At 42.8% G+C, this 20,505-nt stretch overlaps 1 protein-coding gene across 4 annotated transcripts in view; it reads right to left on the bottom strand.

The window, feature by feature from the left end:
* FILIP1 (filamin A interacting protein 1) overlaps positions 1 to 20,505 on the bottom strand; it is a 776,040-nt gene that overhangs the window by 536,795 nt on the left and 218,740 nt on the right. Inside the window, exon 1 of one of the 4 annotated variants that reach the window (XM_085610968.1) lies at positions 14,836 to 15,722. The exons of the other annotated variants lie outside the window; for them this stretch is intronic. The gene's annotated coding sequence lies outside the window, so the exon portion shown is untranslated. Of the gene's footprint in view, positions 1 to 14,835; positions 15,723 to 20,505 lie in introns of those variants that run through there. 4 annotated transcript variants of the gene reach the window in all.

Here is a 20,505-nt window from a genome sequence, read left to right on the forward strand (position 1 = left end):
ATTCCAAATATATGAAACATGAAAAAGGCACTCCTCTATGATCAGGAATTACAGTTAAAAAGTTTATTAAGGAATTCCCAATGCTAACCTATCATAGGAGTAAGCCTCAGAGTAGTGAAAAAATTAAAAAGGCCGTTTGTCACTACTAGGACATGCAAAACATAAAGGTACATGCCCTAACCTTTACTTACATAGCACCCTACACTTAGGGCTCCCTAGGGCCTACCTTAGTGGTGACTTACATGTAATAAAAGGGGAGTTTAAGGCTTGACAAGTGGTTTTAAATGCCAAGTCAAAGTGGAAGTAAACTGAGCACACAGGCACTGCAGTGCCCAAGACAGGTTTGAAAGGCTACTCTTGTGGGGTGGCACATTCAGTGCTGAAGCCCACTAGTAGTATTTAACTTACAAGCCCTGGGTATGGGGGTATCACTTTACAAGGGAATTACAAGTAAATACAATATACCAATCAGGTATACACCAACCACAAACATATTTAGGTAAGAAGCACATGCACTTTAGCACTGATCAGCAGTGGTAAAATGCTCAGAGTCCTAAGGCCAACAAAAAGATACAGCAAAATGTGGAGGTCAAAAGCGAATGGTTTGGGGAAAGACCACCCTAAAGCTGACCGGTCTAACACAAGCCCTGTCACTGTGTGCATCACAGGCTTTGCAACCGCAACATTGCTTTATACATCAGGCCCCACATCCCATGATGGTAAAGATGCTTTGTAGAGCACCATCAGAGTCCAGCCAGTGTAATTAACTTAATGTAATTTCCATCAAGGTAATTGTGTAATTACATTGTCCGGTCCCTGACAGGGCTGGATGCCACAAGAATTCCTTCTTATGTGCATTGCTCCCTGCACAGAATGGGAAATTCTTGCTAGGCAATGCATTTAACCTGCATTCAGCCTCTTTTCAATCTTGAGCAGGAAGATGCGAATGCAGCACAAACAGTGGAATTGCTCACAGTTTTTCATTTGCAGATTGAAGAAAAAGCATTTCGAGGCCTCTAGAAATGACAACTCAATACATAGTCATAATCTTCTTAGCTCAGTGCGCACTGGTAGTCTGACACAGAAATTTGTGCCAAAAAATCTTTCATAGCAAACAGAAAAGTGACTCATTATAGCCCAAGAAAATGCAGTTTGAGTACACGTTTTAATGTTTAATTTCAAAGCCATTGTACTCAACTGACACTGTAGACACCTGTCTTATGCGTTATGACACTTAGCCAACAAATCATGTCTGGAATGCCTTGATTCCTGTAGTCCCCTGTAACTGGAACCCAATTTCCCTGCCCCCCTCTGATGCATTCCTGCCTCTGAGCCTTTGATGAGATGCCTTCACAGTGCAACGCACGCCTCCCTGCCATGAGCTCCTGGTGGAACAACTGTCTGCACAGCTTCTTTTCAGACATGTCTCAACCATAATTTATTCTTATCAAAATAACCTAAGTGTTATGGGGAGTTGTAATATTGAAAGGAACGGCCATCATAATTTGCCTTTGAAAAGAAACATGTACCAAGACATGATGCATAGTACAAAGCCTTCCCAGCTCTGACATAACAAGGGACTGTGCCACATAATCAAGCAAGGAAAATCAAGAATGTGTAGGCAGGGCTTGGAGTTGGATGAAAAAAATGAAAAAATGGAGGGTCTCCAGAAGAGGTGTCTCCAAAGAAAAGCAACTAGAAGTCTGTCTCAAAAGGTGTGGTCTATGTAATTATGGTCATGGCCTAAAGCATGTGAATTACAGTCCTGTCATGGGTCACCTACCTGTGTTTTATGTTCGTCTGTATAGGTGCATCATACAATAACAAATACATACACCTAAAACAAGGTAGACCTACAGGCTTTACCAATGCATGTGATTATTATTCTATATGATCTGAGTAGCACTCCCGTTCTTTGATTTACATAATTTTACTCTGCATTATCGCTCTCTGCACTAGTCCCTCAACCCTTTCTCTAGACACAGCATTTTTAAGTCTCTCTATCTGCATGTCTCACACTTTATCTCTGTCCTTTCCAGTGTTCTATTTTCACTCTGATCTTCTGCGTGTATTTCTTTTCATCTCTTCCACGTCAACATTCCTCTCACATATAAACACCTAAAAATTCTGCACTTTCCTTTCCTTTTGAGCTGTCTATATTTCCACAACTTCCTACATGTACTTTATCATAGAAAAGTAACGACAACTGACATGTATGATGATCGCGCTGTTCGCTTTGCAGAGAGGCCAAAGAAAGAATGAGTATGCAATAAAAAAAAACACAGTCACAGGCACTGTCATGGGCTCATACTGTCTGCAGCCTCAACTCCAGACCTCTCACTCATGCCCTATTATGAAAACTCACCCACTCACTCAGACATTTGGGCTATCACTACGATTAATTCTAGTGGGGTCTGCAACAGAAGTTTCTTAATGAGTCCCCCGGGTCCGACCAATAACGTTCATTGTGAAGTAAACTTTTAGCATTTCCACTATTGTACCCCAAACGATATAATAAAATTTTGGCTTCAGATTCTGATTAAATAAACAATAAAACATCGGTCCTACAGCCTACTAGTTTCACATGTATTTATGTATTTATTTTATTTGGGGGGGATATATCTTTATTAAAGTTTTGTTCAAGAACGGCATTCACAGACAGGATACTTCGAATTCCCCATTTTAGCGATTACCAGTTTAGAAGCTTTATTCGACAATTGTCATAAAAGCACTAAAAACATATACAACATACATCACAAAACAATATCAAAAAAACATTTACACTAAAACAATATAAAAATAGTATTAAATTCCAATAAAGCTCCAAAACAATAATAAAACCTTGATAAAAGTTATACATCTCGCATAACAGCTTAGATAAGACATCAATATTTAAATTTGACCAACAGCAGAGGATTTTAAAGTGCAAGTGCGAATGGCCCATGCCCCTCCCAGAAACTTGGCAACAGCAATAGCTATAATAGGATCACAATCGGAGCCTAAAATTCTTAGTGCAGGCATATAGCTCTGTGTGCCCAGAGAAATACAAACTGATCTCAGCCATTTTCGGCGTGGAGCCACATAAAGCGTACAAACAAAAAATATATGGGAAATGGTTTCGTCCTCAGACCTACAATAGTGGCACTTGCTACTCGTGGATGAGTCCCATTTATATGTAAAAGACTTAGTGGGAAGGGAGCCTATCCTAAATTGGAAGTATAGTTTCCGATCAAGTGGCTTCTCTATTAGGTCCCAAAACAACTCACAAACAGGCCTGGTTTTGAAATCCAAGAACCGGCCTGACAAGCTAGTTGCTAAAATCCCATTAAATGATGGCGAAAATAACATGTCCCAATATTTATGCTTTAGTTCAGACTTGGTTGGAAAGGCGGTGGACTCTGGGAAATCCCAGAGACACAACAAGTCCAGTTTGGCAAGTAAGGTTCTGATCTCTTTAAGCCATACTATTTTGTGAAAGCGACCCAGAGCAATCACATCTTTTAGACCCAATGCAAAGTGTGAGAGCTCCGGAGTGGACCATAGTCGCCTCCAATATAAGAGTGCACGTAGCTTTGCCATATCCTCAATTCTCTTCCTGCCTAGATCTAAACGGAGTGGGGTCATCGGTGTACTTTGTGGGACCCCAACCAGGCAGCGAAGAAACTTATTTTCTGCCAGAGCTAAACGTCTTAGATCACTAAATCCCCATAGCTCAGCTCCATACAGGGCTGAGCTCACCACTTTGATGTTATAAATTTCCAGGGCCGGGGTTACAGGTTTGGTAAATGACATTTTATGTTTCATCAACAGAGCACCTATGTGCTGGTGATGTTTTAGGACTGTAAGATTCAAATGATGTTTCCAGCCCATGTCCTTTTGGAGAGAGATGCCTAGGTACGTGAAAGCATCAACCTGTTCCAAAGGCTCATTGTTTAATAATATCCTTCCCCTAAAGAACTTGTGCTGGTTAAGTGACAGAAACTTAGTTTTTGAGGTATTAATCACTAGTCCTCTCTGGGTACAGAAATTGCTGAATGCGTTGACAGCCTTTTGTAACCCACTCGGGGTTCTAGAAATAATCAAAGTGTCATCCGCAAGCATGAGGACTGGGACACGAATGCCCGCCAGAGTGGGGTCATCAGATGGCGTACGGGAGAGGTACTCCACCACCCCATTGATGTACAACGAAAACAGGGTGGGGGCTAATACACATCCCTGCCGAACGCCACGCTCGACTGGGAAAGTGTCAGTAACCTCGCCCTGTGACCCCCATCTAATCCTGGCAAAGTTGTCCTCATGTAAGCGGATGAATAGGGTTAGCAATTCCCGCTCAATACCCATGTCCTCTAACACTCCCCATAGCTTCCGCGTGGGACCAAGTCAAACGCCGACTTAAGGTCAACGAAGACAGCATATAATGAACCTTTCCCCAAGACCACGGTTCGCCAGTAAATTGTAATAAACCGGAAAACCTGGTCTATGGTGCTAGTGCAGGAACGGAACCCAGCTTGAAATGGACATAGAATTTTTGCTTGTTACCGCCCACATTTGAACTTTATTTAGCACCAAACGGCCCACTACCTTCTGTATGGAATCTATGAGGCTAATGGGCCTGTAGTTACTTGGGAGAGATTTATCTCCCTTCTTGAATACAGGGATGATCTCCGCTCCCTTCCAGGATGGTGGCACTGGGGACCCGTTAGCCACTGCATTGGCCAAAAAGGCAATATACTGAGACCAGGTTGGTCTGTCACTTAAGAAGACATCAGCTGGTATTCCATCCATTCCAGGGGCCTTTCCTCCCAACACACAATCTAGTGCTGAATCTACATCCTTGGGGGAGAACACCGTACCTCGGTAAAATTTAAGAGGTGACAGGAATGGAACTTCTCCCGTAGGGCCACTCGCGTACTGGAGTTTAAAGAAAGCAAGCCATTGTGTCTGTGCTACATTGTTTTGGGGCGTATCTGGGCTCCCTCCCCGGTCCTAATTAACAATGTTCCAGAATTGTTTAGAATCTTTGGCTATACAGGCTCTTCTTAAATCCTGCCACTTGTCATTGTCCCATTCTCTTTTTGCAGCCCTTTGCTCCCTCCTATAAGAATCCCTGGCCTCCCTTACCCCAAGGTGATCTTTGGATTTGAGTGCATCACACAGTTCTTTACGAGCCACTTTGCAATTGGCATTGAACCAGCCAACCTTGTTAGATTTACAAGTCCGCTTGCTGGGCCTGACATCATGCAAAAAATATGTTTTTAGGTTGGCAAATAGGGCTAAGTGAGATTCGTACATAATTGATGGAAAATCTGGGCTATTGGCTTTAGACCCAATAAAGGCCGTTTGTTTCGCTACCTCTATTTTGAGAGCGGCCAACTTTACAGGGTGTTCACAGAACTTATTCCATTTTACTTGGCGCTTATTATTGGATAGTACCAGATCACATGATATAAAACCCTCCATCGAGTTCCCGGCCCTCTCCGTGGCTAATATTAGAAAATCTGAACAGAGGGGGTTATGGTCACTTTCCATACGCAATACAATCTCCATATCCTCAATACACCGCCAAAGCCTTACGTCTACCAATAGATAGTCGATCCGGCTACAATTGCGTCCGTTATCAAAGGTGTTAGTTCTCAATGGGTCTGATCTAGTACGTCCGTTAGCAGCTCTAAGACCTCTTTCTAAACACAACACTTTCAATTGAATGGCAGCGTCAGTCCATCTTTTGACGACTGGGATCTCAAGCTTTTGAATGCCCCATATCAGATCCTGCTCCGCTGCTAACTCTTGCTCCTCGTCCCCCAGTGGTTCAAAAGTGGTATTAAAGTCTCCCCCCACAATTGATGAAATAGAGTCAGAGAGAACATCCAACTGGATATCCAAGGCGCCTACTACCTCTGACCTAGAACCACCCCTACAGCCTCTAGCATAAACATTAAATAAGGCCAATGTTAGGCCGTGAGGCCAGACGAGTTTAATGGCTAAGATATCACTATTCGAGGAATATATAGGAGCAATACCACAACGTAGGTTTTGACGAACCCATACCACCAGGCCACCAGCAGGTCGCCCTTGACTTTTTTTGATGGCTGGAATATAGAAATTGAGATACCCCACCCGAAGGACTGGGTCCACAGCCCAGGTCTCTTGAAACAGGCAGATATCATATTTGTCTATAAAATTACCCCAATCCTCGGACACAGATTTTTGCCCAATGCCCGCGATGTTCCAAGATAATAGAGTCAGTTTACCTTCTCCACTAACATTAGTAGGTAAGGAATCTTCTCTTGCGACCATAGGGGGGCTAATAGTCTCATGACCTAATTTGTGACCTGGGTGTGTTAATGAAACTGGGTTCCTGTTATCCAATAGAAGGGTGGGTGAAGAACTATTTCTAGGTGGATTTTTTAACGAAACCTTATTCGGTGGATCACTTACGGGAGGGTTCAATACAGGAGCCCTACCAACCTCCCTGAGTCAATCGCACTCCTCCAGATCAGTAAGGGCTGTGAATCTGTTGGCTAAATTAAATCCGCGCACATAACTAGGTGATGCCCTCCTATGTAGTGGAACGTTTTGTGTACAAGGAAGCTTAAAGCTTACATTTTTCCTCATAAAACTGGATTGAAAAAAAAACATTGTTAAGGGAATTATACCAGGAACCCTCTTCTGGGGGGGGCAACAAATTAGCAAGTACATTAGGGAGCACGTTCACACTAGAAAAGTTTACCACAATACAATCCCCTTTGAACTTCTTCTCGCCACCGCCCACCCATGGAACTCGTCTAGCCATAATGATCTCTTTAGCTAGTTGGAAACCACCCTGTACATTGATATTCATATTATTGGTTAACCAATATGGGGCTTTGTCCATCAGGGTAGTTGATGACTCTGTTTGATCTGATCTCAAGAGAGGGACGTTAGCGAGAACAAGAACCAGGGACGAAGCTTCCTCTACCAGTGTGAACCTTTTTCCTGGGGTTAATTCACAAATGATCCCAGTATCATGTTTTGGAGCAGTGTTCATGTGTTCTAGATTGGGGGCAAATGTATTTACGGAACAATGATCTCGAACAGGACGATTGTTTTTTTGAACGTCACTGGAACAGCCCGGTATAGATGGTAGCAATGTGGCATTGTCTGTAAAAGAAGGGTCCGTGGTCAATATAGCCCCTAACAACTCCGGCTGTGCAGGGACACTGAAAGTAGCCATAGGATCTATAGAGGGTTGAGCAGGTGGAAAAGTACGGTTTATCTTTTGTTCTAACATAGTGACAGTGTCAGTTGTGGAAATATGGATTTTCCTGATCAGTTATGTCCCCTATCTTGGACCCCAACGGTTCTATGTGCATGTCACAAGTACATGTATGATCCCTCCAGTTCCAGTTTCCAAAACGCAAACATATGTGCGTCCACCGTCAACATGTTCTCTGTCAGATCCGCCATCAATGGGCTGGATATTCGATTCCTAAGTATGACAGGCCACCGACTTTATATGGCTAAGTTACTCCATTTTTACAGTTCAGGCAAGTAGGCCCGATTCTGTCCTCAAAGCCTTTCCCTGCTCTCTGTCTCTGACAGCTTCAGCTTGAGCTCGCATCTGTATCCATGAACTTTGTCCTACTCCCTGTGCAGCTAACGGTGCCTGCCTCGGCCAGTTTTGCCTGCCTGCCAAGAAGCTGTATTTCACCTTCGAGTTATCTACTTTGCTCTCCAGCCGATGCATTCCTGTCTAGTGATTTAGGTAAACATCTCCTTTAGCTCACAAGCAAAGGACTCGGCCTTTCCGTCCTTCTGCAAGTAATTCATAGCCCTGTTGCCATGGAAAGTTTTCTGCCCCTCGCATCTCATATAGACACTTAGACGCTTGTACACGCACACGCAGTCAGTATAGAATAGATTCCTGTCCGAGAGTCTTTCCTTGTGGATAACATAGTTCTCTAAACATAGGATGTTAGATATGATTTGGGATTAGGTTGACTTGACCCCCCAGACTTCTCGTCTCCACATGTAGAGCTAAAAGTCAAGTCCCCTTCACCCCCTAGTTGCACGTCAATCACACGTCATGCTGCTGCGCGCGCATCTATGTTAAGTATTATCTTATAGATCCACCTATGTATGATAATCAGAACCAATCATGTTTCTTTTTTGCTCCTTATTACGCCTAGTTTCGATTACGTATCACTATGTCATTTCTCTTATCAATTGTTACGCCTTTTGCATTCGTTTCATTGTAATGTATGACCTATAAAAGTTACTTCTTGTCAATAAAGTGTTGTACTTCACTTCCTGAACCCTCGTGGTGACGGAACCTGAAGGCCGCCACTCGAGTCGGCCATTTTGGAATAAAGCCCATTCAGAAAATCTCTTATACCACGGATTCTGCCTCTTGTTATTCTGAGCTATTTTATTTTATTTTAGATTCCGTATGAAATTCAGTCTAGGTAAAAAAAAGAATATTTACCACATAATGGCGCCCGAACAGGGACACTTTCTCATCTCACGCGCCGGCGGTGCGTTGCAGGCCCGGTCTCCTGCCACAGCTGGACGGACCATAAACGCGTACCAGCAGGATTTCCTGTAAGCTCCCTCCGGTCAAGCGGGGGCGACTGAGGCTGCGATCAACCCAGACGAGGCGGTGAGAAGTGCGAAGTATCCCGACCAGAGCCTAGCTGAGAGAGCAAGATCCGAGGTATACAGAGGCCCACCAGGTTTTCGAAATCCCGATGTCCAGAGGGTCCGCTGTCCGCAGTCATCGAGTCCCGTCCATTCTCTGAGGCCTTCCGTTTCAAGGAGCTACTCGGTGAGTACCGTCGCCGGGGAGGCATGTTGACGCGCACATAGGTTGTGCCGGTCAAGACGGATTTGGGTACACAAATCCGGTCTGCACTGTTTAGCAGTGTATATGTACTGTTTAGCAGTATATCAAGTATTCCGAAGTATTCAGTTATTGTCAAGAATTCAGCTTGGTGATTAGTTATGCAGACTGTCATCATTGTCGGTCATGTTTAAAAAAAAAAAAAAGTGTTTAATGTTTAATGTTTAAAGTGTTCAAATGTCTTGCATATTGTGGTATGAATGATTGTTCATTGTTCACCGTTCATTATTGTGTTTTTCGTATTAAGTGAATTCAAGAGTAAGTATCAGATCAGTTGTCAAGATGCCGCTCTTCTCGAAGTTAAGACAGATCACTACCAGAAAAGGGGTGCTTGAAGAAGCAGTTCCTATTCCTCCTAGGGACACTCCAGGGCATTTTATGTATCACAAACATGGCTTAGATGCCATATTGTTTCTTGATCTATGGGTAGATTATACCAAGGGATTGCCGGAAAGTCAAAGGTGGCCCGCAGCGGGAACCTGGGATGCAGAGTGCATCATGAAAGTGGAGGAAGAGTTATGGAAAAGAAAAGTCAGACAGTCACAGAAAGACGCTGTTGAGTTATGGCGTAAAGAATCTCATAGACGTACAGAAAAAGCACGTAGACAAAAAGAGAGGAGTAAAGAGAGTTCAAAGGAAGTTCAAGAAAATCTATTAATTGAGGAAGGTATCCGAGTGAAATCAGAACAAGTAGATAGACAAAGAAATGCTCTTATGAGTGGTATGTATCCCCTCCTAGCCAAAGGACTACCTAAGGCTGTTCCAGAGATGCCAAAAGATTTGCCACCCCCATTATTTCCAATTAAGGTACATCAAAAAGGGCATCCCAGAACCGCAGAAGATGTTTTTCTTTCCTCATATCTAGATGACGCAGCTCCCGAGTATGCTAACCCCACACCACATAGACCGTCTGGCGGAGGGGTTCAACGTCAGGATCAGGTATCTGTCCCCGGGCAACAGCAAGTCCCGACACAAGCTCCGGCAAGCACATCTGTTTCCGCATCTGTCCCCGCAATCGATTCTACAGTGGTATCGACACCTATAGTTGCTGTGTCACGTTCGACGAATCCATTCACACCCGACGCCCCTGAAGAGGCTACGGGAGGTGCAAGCAATACTTTTACGCCACCTAGAATAAATAAACTTGTTTTTCAAGAATCAGCGCATTCACGTACACCCAAATTCGTAAGTGAACGTACGCTTAAGGAACTGCTTATAGATTGTAGATATGACCCGGTGGTCGGTAAAGAGGACGAAATGGTCCTGGCATCATTACGTATCAGACGAGCCGCAGAGTATTTAGCGAGGTTACCAGGAATGACTACGCATCTAGATAAAATATATCATTTTGTCCAAACAGGGCGAGACCCAGAATGTATTAACAGAGCTATGGAATTCCAGAAAGTAGAGATACAGGGGGAACTGTTACGTTTCCTCATAAACTGTGTGATCAGAAATCAAGACCGTCCGGGGGTAGACCCGAATGCAATGCTTATTCTTACAAGATGGAGCCAGAATATATCAGAAGGGAGACACGATAAGAAAAACTGTATAATAGCCATGTGCCGAAAAATCCGTAGAGAAATAGAACGTATTCACGAAGAAAGATTGGAAACAGACGAGTTCGAGCAAGATGAAGTATCCGAATCAGGGAATTCCGCAAGACAGTCAGAAACCATAGCATACGTAGGCAGAGGAAGATCCTGTGATAATACTAGATGCTTTTCTGATCCCATACACTCTGAATGTCCAAATAATAGCAGAACGTATCCGACGCCTGTAATAAATTTAAAGTCTCCTGAACATTTGTTTCAAGCCGCAGATAAACTACTACTAGAACGAAGGGGTCACCACCTCCTCGATTCCATGGATGAGCAAGAATTGGCCAGATCAGCCGTTCACTGGATTGACAGTCCTGAAAAATACGGTGATGAGACCATAGCACATACGTTTTTTAACCTTAGTGCAGATGAACAACGTTTAGCTGGAATCTATATGATTCAGCAACTCCTTATACTATATAAGAGCCAACATGCTGACCCTGGTCCTTTACCTGATATATTAACGGAACTACTCACGAACAGGTGGAGAGGTTCCAGTAACAAGTTAATTAAAGAAATATTAGTGTCACGTAAACAGTATGTCCTTTTTGTAAGTCCGGACTCTTTCTCGCTGCACCGCAGAGAAAGAACACCGTATTATATGGATAGACAAAATCCCTTACGAGAAGTGCACCCAATAAAAGGCGAAGACAATCAGTTTCACCGTGTATTTGTATACACACCCATATCAAAAATTGAATTGTTAGAAATGAAGAAAGTAGTACCAAGTCATGACAAAGACCCAGCGGGTTTCCACCGAGAAATTAAGGACATGTTACTGATGGGAGAGTATACCTATCCTGATATTATGACGATATTAAAGGTGCTATTACCTGCTGGCATTTATGAAAAACTGAAAGAAAAAGAGTGGGAAGTGGGCGACCAAAAAATAGATTGGACAGCATTAGAAACGGAAGAAAAGGACCGAACTGCAGGTTCAGGGCTCGGGGATAAAGTCAAAGCATTACCAGGTTTACTAGTACAAGTACTGCCACGTTTATTAACTACGAAAAAGGAAGATTGGGGTGCAATCACGGCCTGTAAACAAAAGCATGATGAAGACACAAGTGATTATTATGCCCGATTTGAAAAATGTTTTGGAATAAATAGTGGTATAAAAACAAGTAGTGAGTCGTATCCACACTTATTTGTGACAAAATTAGTAGAAAATGCATTACCTCCAGTAAAGAATAGAATATTGAAATTCGAGAGTACCTGGCAAAGTAACACTCCGTCACAAATGCTACAAATGTTACAGTATCATCACAATAGAATTAGAGATGAACAAGAACACGAACAAAGACGTATGAAAGATACAAAAATGAAAATGCTAGTGTCTCAGACAGTACCGGCTGAAGGACATAAAAAGGGTATGACACAGTCCGATTCAACAGGACCGGTAAAAGGAACATGCAATTATTGCAAAAAGCCAGGTCATTACGTACACGATTGTCCAGTTTTAAAACATAATATCGCCATAGGTAAAACACAAGAAAGATCACGGCCACTCAGACAAGATCAGAATGAACAAGGAGCTATGCCGCATCCCCAGGCCATGCCAGCCGCACAACAGCCAATACAGTTTGTGCCAGCTGCACCACCGTTGCCTGCTACTGCCGCACAAACCACAACACGACAAATGTATCAGACTGCACAGTATGAATATCCTGAGTATCAGCGTTACGCATGAACAAGCCTAGAGAGGGAAGTTGACTTACCGCTTATCGAGATTCCTGTAGATCAAGAAGGACCTTATGTACATAGTAAATTATTAGGTCAAGATAGAAAATTCTTACTCGATACAGGGGCAAGTCGAACAACTATAAAACGTAGTGAAGTTCCAGGGGCACCCCTCTCAGGCTCTCAAAATGTTTCCCTTGGTTTTTCAGGAAAACCTATTGTTAATGAAGTATCACAGCCTCTTCCATTTACGATAGGACCTTTGACACGAACTACAGATTTATTGCTTACTAAATCATGCCCAGAAAATCTGTTAGGAATTAAAACTCTGAAAGCCCTAGGAGCCATAATATGTTGTTCTCCGGAAGGAGTAAGGTTGTTTTTACGTGATTTTAAAGGTCACTATGTGTCTAGAGACATGGATCTCCGACTACAGACTTTACCAGCACATCTATGGGCACAAGGCCCTACTGATGTTGGTTGTATGAACATTACACCATACCGAGTCACACTCAAGGCAGGAGTGGTATTACCACGAATGCGACAATACAAGTTACCGCAAGATGCTGTAGTGGCTTTGCTGAAAATCATTGATGAGCTAATTGCCCAAGGAGTAGTTGTAGAAACAGACTCCAATGTATGTAATTCGCCGATAATTCCGATTCTTAAACGAACTGATCCTACTGCTCCGCCAGTATACCGATTGGTTATTGATTTGCGTGAACTAAACAAGTGCATTGTACCACAATTTCCTGTGGTCCCCGATATATCATCATTATTGACAGCAATTGATTCCGAAGCAACATTCTTTACTGTAATTGATCTCAAGAATGCCTTTTTCAGCGTCCCAATAGATCCGGAAAGCCAATATTTGTTCGGATTCAGTTTAAATGGGCGCAGCTTTAAATTCTCACGCGCTCCCCAAGGATTCACAGAAAGCCCCAGCATCTACAGCCAAGCACTGAAACGAGAACTTGACAGTATCCACATGCCAGTCAATACTGCACTGCTTCAATATGTCGATGATCTGCTGATCACCGCGAGAAGCGAACCTGAATGTGAAAAGGCTTCTCTGACAGTTTTACATTTTCTAGCCGACAAGGGGCACAAGGTGTCTCCTTCTAAGCTGCAATTCTGTGTCCGGCGAGTTATTTATCTTGGTCACTCGCTGTCCAAGGAGGGAAGGCAGCTTACACCAGATCGCATCCAGTTAATTGCTAACATGTCAATACCCCAGACACAAAAGGAGGTGCGGGCTTTCATAGGCCTCACTTCATATTGTAGGCAGTGGATCCCTCAGTACGCATTTCTAGCAAAACCACTCATTCAGTTAACCACACAGGAGGCAGCCACATCGACTGTTCTCCCTTGGACTCAGGAACATACACAAGCTTTTGAAAGCCTAAAGGAAGCTTTATGTCAAGCACCTGTTTTAGCAACACCATGTTATAGCAAACATTTTACACTCTTTGTTACAGAACGTGAAGGTACTGCCTTGTCAGTACTCACTCAGGATCAAGCAGGATCACGCAAGCCATGTGCTTATTTTTCCAGTACATTAGATCCCGTAGCTCAGGCTTTGCCTGCATGCCTGAAATCAGTGGCAGCAACAGCTTTAGCAATCAGACAAAGCGATGCCATAGTGTTAGGACATCCATTGACAGTACAAGTACCACATGCAGTAGAAGTTCTTGTGAACCGAACACAAACACAACACTTGACCATAGCAAGACTTACCGGTTATGAACTGACATTGTTTCAGCCACACATAGAGATCCGACGGTGTAATACATTGAATCCTGCTACGCTATTACCTGTAATTGGAACAGACCCACTAGCTCATGATTGTGTTGAAATCATTGAAATAAAGACGAAACCTAGACAAGACTTGACAGACGTTCCATTGTTAGATCCAGATCTGACGTTGTATGTAGACGGATCGTGCATGAGAGCAAGTACAGGAGATTTAGTGGCCGCGTATGCAGTCACAACAGACACTGAAGTTATTGAGACAAATTGTATAGATACTTTGTCAGCCCAAGCAGCAGAACTTATTGCTCTAACACAAGCCTGTATTCAAGCCACAAATAAGAAAGTTAATGTATACACTGACTCACGTTATGCATTCGGAGTTGTACACGACTTCGGCGTGCTGTGGCGAGAGAGAGGTTATTTAACCTCCCATGGTGCCCACATTCAGCACGGACCCCTCATTCATGCCTTGTTAGACGCAATACATCTACCCACTGCTATATCGATTATGAAATGTAAAGCACACACGAAGGTTACTGATATCATTTCTCAAGGCAATGATTTAGCTGACAGAACAGCTAAACAGACTGCTCAGAATCGCACATTAGACATGACAAAGCCAATAGTTCAGACACCAACACAATGTATGACAATTAAGGATCCCGCACTTGACGTAATTGATATACAGACACATGCTACTGCAGAAGAATTAAAGAAATGGACTGAACTAGGAGGGATCCAGACAGATCAGGGATGGATGACGAAGGAGAAATCTGTATGGTTTCTTCCTGACTCCATGGTCCAAGCCATTATAGCTACAATTCACAGCCCAGCGCATTTAGGAGAGAAAGCTATGCTAGATAGCATTCAACACATTTGGTTCAATAAACATTTACGAGCAGCAGCTAAACAAAAAGTCCGTACCTGTATGATATGTTGTCAGTTCAACCCAGGAAAAAGTGTTCCCGTAGAACAGGGTGGATTCCAGACTCCTAATCATCCTTTTGAAGTGCTCCAAATGGATTATATCCAGATGGAACGATGTCGAGGATTCAAATATGTTCTTGTAGTTGTCTGCGCTCTCTCCCGATGGACTGAGGCGTACCCAGTATCAGATTACACGGCCCCGACTACTGCCAAACAGTTAGTTCGAGAATTCTTCCCACGGTACGGTTTACCACGTGTTGTATATTCAGATAACGGCCAGCCTTTCTCATCCGAATTAATGAAACATGTCTCACTTTTGTTGGGATATCAGTGGAAATTCCACTGTGTCCGACACCCCGAGGCAGCAGGTCTCGTGGAACGACATAATCAAATTTTGAAAATCAGATTGTCTAAAATATGTAAGGAGAAAGGTGTTGACTGGATAGTAGCCTTACCAGTTGCACTATTTTACATAAGAATGGTAGCACACTCTCGAACAGGGCTATCCCCGTATGAGGTGATCCTCGGAAGGCCACCAAATATCTGGGGGACACCTATACCACGTAAAATAACTGATGTTAATTGTAATATGCTGACAGATTACTTGGCTTCCTTGATGTCTGCACTACAATCTTGTCGTTCACAGGTAGCTGCAGCTTTTCCTGACAACACTGAGGTGAAACCCCATGACGTTGCTCCGGGAGATCTGGTGCTTGTGAGAAATTTTGATCGGAAGACCCAGTTGGAGCCCAGGTGGAAAGCACCGAAGCTAGTCCTGCTGACCACAAGAACAGCCGTGAAAGTTGAGGGCCGCAAGGGATGGATACATTCCAGCCACATTAAGAAATTTCATGGACTATCCTCGGATATGGACACTGTGCCCTGCACTCCCTCACAGACTGATTCAAAACTTCCCTTTGTTGAACAGAATGACTCTCAGTGCTATAAATTAAAGCTTAGGCCCAAACAGTCGAGCAATTTGATTGTTTAAGTCCTCTCCAAGGTGAAGCGGTTGAATTGTCTCTGACATGTATCCCTTGGACCTGAGTAGAGAAAATACCGGAGAAATGTTGAAACGACAGGCGTATTGTAAATCACTGCGTAGCTACTGTATGAGGACATTATTAATTCTGTTTTTATTGAGTGTTTTAATAATTATTACGAGTGTGATTTTGCACATATATCATCCTATTTCTAGACATGTTTATAGTGTTGCTGCTGAACATTCTTTTAGTGACCTACCGCCACATGAATTATCTTATAGACTTGCGCTGCGCAATAACACCTTCATTAGTATGTTACATCATTCCCATCAGACTAGTAATGCCACCAATTGTTGGGTGTGTGGCCGACTCCCTCCCTATCAGAATAACAAAGGAGTTCTGCCTTTCTTTCCACATCCGTTCACACACAATGGCTCCTGTGGAGCATGGTTTAGTTTACTAAATTCCATAGACCCAGACACAGCAGTTTATCAACAACATTGGATATGGGGAAATCTGAATCTAGTTTTATTCAAAGTCTGTCATCCTAATAAGGAGGGTCACCCCAGTAGAACAGGAACTGATCTAGAAAATGAAGTGTATAAATTAGGTAATTTTACACCTAATCTTATGATTCTGAATGTCAAATCCGAAGTTGAACTAATTCTGCCCACTATGTCAGTATTTCCAGTTAAGGGTGAATTATGTGTAAGAAAAGTTGGTTCCATACATATGGGCCATAGCCAATGCGTTACTACAGTAGAATATAGTGATCAAGGTAAATCTTCATTCAGAGCTTCTCGCCATTCTTACTTTATATGTGGTCAGACGGCATATATGCGTCTGCCTCTAGATTGGGATGGTACCTCTTACATAGCATTCCTTTTGCCACCTGTTTTCCTAGCTCCCCCTGATTATCATCGAAATGTTCATTTAGTACACAATAGAGAGCGAAGAGATCTCCCAGTTGTCGATTATACTGAGACGGCATGGGACAAGTATGTAGATTTCAATAAAGGTATCTTTCCCTATATAGGTACAATATCAAATAGTAAGCTGATACGCAGACTAACCAAGACTCTTGAAGCTGTAGTAAACGAGACTATAGCCGCCCTAGGCAATCTGACAGAGGAACAATCAGTGATGAGAATTGTTGTTCTCCAGAATCGTCTTGTCCTTGACGTCATCCTGGCCGATAGGGGCGGAGCTTGCAGGGTCATCGGATCCAGCTGCTGCATATTCATACCAGAAAATTCGCCATCTGTATATAAAGCTATAACACGCCTTCATAAGATTGTAAGCCAGATACACGAGAATCCAGGCACTTGGACGTGGTCCGGGTGGTTTTGGAGTGTGATATCAGCCTGGGGATGGAGAGTTCTATCCTTCCTAGGTATTGGCCTTCTTATGCTCTTCAGTTGTTGTTTATGCCTACAATGTGGACCAGTGATTTGTGGTCTGTGTGCCACATCATGCATTCCATATCAAAGTTCTCGTTCAAAATGCCGGAAGAAGAAGGAAGAAGAAATGATGCTCCATGAGCAAATCGATGGAATAATGAAGATTGATATCTCTTGAAGGGCAAGTAGGGGACAAGGAGGGAATGTGGAAATATGGATTTTCCTGATCAGTTATGTCCCCTATCTTGGACCCCAACGGTTCTATGTGCATGTCACAAGTACATGTATGATCCCTCCAGTTCCAGTTTCCAAAACGCAAACATATGTGCGTCCACCGTCAACATGTTCTCTGTCAGATCCGCCATCAATGGGCTGGATATTCGATTCCTAAGTATGACAGGCCACCGACTTTATATGGCTAAGTTACTCCATTTTTACAGTTCAGGCAAGTAGGCCCGATTCTGTCCTCAAAGCCTTTCCCTGCTCTCTGTCTCTGACAGCTTCAGCTTGAGCTCGCATCTGTATCCATGAACTTTGTCCTACTCCCTGTGCAGCTAACGGTGCCTGCCTCGGCCAGTTTTGCCTGCCTGCCAAGAAGCTGTATTTCACCTTCGAGTTATCTACTTTGCTCTCCAGCCGATGCATTCCTGTCTAGTGATTTAGGTAAACATCTCCTTTAGCTCACAAGCAAAGGACTCGGCCTTTCCGTCCTTCTGCAAGTAATTCATAGCCCTGTTGCCATGGAAAGTTTTCTGCCCCTCGCATCTCATATAGACACTTAGACGCTTGTACACGCACACGCAGTCAGTATAGAATAGATTCCTGTCCGAGAGTCTTTCCTTGTGGATAACATAGTTCTCTAAACATAGGATGTTAGATATGATTTGGGATTAGGTTGACTTGACCCCCCAGACTTCTCGTCTCCACATGTAGAGCTAAAAGTCAAGTCCCCTTCACCCCCTAGTTGCACGTCAATCACACGTCATGCTGCTGCGCGCGCATCTATGTTAAGTATTATCTTATAGATCCACCTATGTATGATAATCAGAACCAATCATGTTTCTTTTTTGCTCCTTATTACGCCTAGTTTCGATTACGTATCACTATGTCATTTCTCTTATCAATTGTTACGCCTTTTGCATTCGTTTCATTGTAATGTATGACCTATAAAAGTTACTTCTTGTCAATAAAGTGTTGTACTTCACTTCCTGAACCCTCGTGGTGACGGAACCTGAAGGCCGCCACTCGAGTCGGCCATTTTGGAATAAAGCCCATTCAGAAAATCTCTTATACCACGGATTCTGCCTCTTGTTATTCTGAGCTATTTTATTTTATTTTAGATTCCGTATGAAATTCAGTCTAGGTAAAAAAAAGAATATTTACCACACAGTAATAGAGTCCAATCTTCTAACCCAGGGTGCCATAATAGAGTCAATTTTCTCTTTTATGCTTAACCAAAGTTTTTTAGATAGGACCTCGGGGCACGATGGAAGAGCCGACCCAGCTTTAGAGACTGTATCAGTAATCTCAGCAGTTTCACATTTATTTGTAACAAATTCCTCATTATTTATTGCAATTTTCATTCAATACAAAAATTATTGAAAAGTTTTGTTTTTCAAAACATTTCCATTCAAGTAACACATATAAGAATAGCCAGTGGAAAAATCAACGCATTGCAATATTTTTCTCCCACTGGGTTTACAGCTGTGAAGCTTCATAGATACAAACAGCGCCCTTGTTCCAGGGGGTGTTATCAATGCATAACTTCCCATGGGTAAAAGGAATTATTATGGTATGGTATACAATACCAGTGGTACTGACATGTTTTCAGGACTGAACATCATCATATCGAGGCTTCTTTTAACCCCATTTGAAAGTTATTAAACAATTGTAGCAACATGGGAAAAAGAATTGTGTTAATTTAATTGGATTGACAATAAGGATTGTTAAGGCATATATGTAGCTGTGTGCTTTTGAGATTTTAAATATATGTTCTATCATTCATTTACAGTCACCCCTGACGAAGGGCCCTGAGGGGCCCGAAATGCATTGGGTTACAATAAACTGCTTTCAACGAACGTTGATTTATTACGTATTCTTTGAAGAGGTTCGGATGGCCCACTGGGATATGAGAAAAGTTGGAAATTGCATTTCCTCGCATGGAATGATGAATGTCTAAATTTTACAGAAGTAGAAACATATGGTATAAAAGGTGAATAAATTAATCAAAGATGATGACGGATTAAAAGTATCTGCAACTGCAGTAAAGGCTGTCGCCGCTGGTCTTGGGGTTAAAAGAAGCCTCGATATGATGATGTTCAGTTCTACAGGTGCTGTTTGGGCTTGGCACGTCACCAGTGAGCACGCCACAAGAATAATAGTGTGGTTAAACAAGGTGATAAACATTCAGAAGAATCGGAGTGCAACCCTCTCAAGTTTGATGATATTAATGTTTTCAGGACTGCCTCAAGGTGTCACACAAGACAATGGGTAAATTGGCAGCTGTGTAAGCGATGCAATGTGATGTTTAGCCTTTACTTCTGAAAGCAATTAAAGGCTCATAAGTGAAGTGGTAAAGCTATAGGCCTATAAGCTTAATAGACTCATTGCAGAAAATGTTCTGCAAGTAAGTGCTGCAACGAGTACAGGGATGGATCTCTGAGCACCTTATCTTGAGTGACCTCCAAGCAGGCTTTAGTGCAAACATTAGCACGTTGGATCAGGCCTTCTGCTTCCTGTGTATCTACTGGAGGGAGTTTAGCATTGGAGGGGGTAAACTATATGTAGCTTTTGTGGACCTACGTACTGCATTTGATTTGGTCTCGCGAGTAAAACTGTGGAAAGTGTTGGCCGTAATAGGGTTGCCAACCAATTTACTAGAAATTTTAATTCAGCTGCACTCCTCAAACACGGCACAAGTTAGGTGGGGGGATAACAACCAGCTCACCGAGCAATTTTTTCTTAACCCTGGAGTGAGACAAAGGTGCGTTTTAGTGCCCACGCTATTTTCCCTTTTTATAAATGGGGTAATTGACTACTTAGACAAGGATGGATGTGATGCCCCAAAGGTGGGTAAGCGATTAGTACCATTCCTTTGAAATTTGCCCCTTTTTACGAGAAAACCATTGATGAAATTGTTCCACCGATGGCGCAAACATTATTCATCCAATACCGTTTTAAAACTTTACCAACCAAAGTGTCTTGTAAAAAGTGGTGTAGTAATGCCTCCACAGACGATGAGTGTCCTGCATGCAATGCTTGCCCAGAGTCAATTGTTCACTTGC

Source organism: Triturus cristatus, chromosome 6 (genome assembly GCF_964204655.1).
Source record: "Triturus cristatus chromosome 6, aTriCri1.1, whole genome shotgun sequence".
In the NCBI taxonomy this organism is placed as follows: Eukaryota; Metazoa; Chordata; class Amphibia; order Caudata; family Salamandridae; genus Triturus; species Triturus cristatus.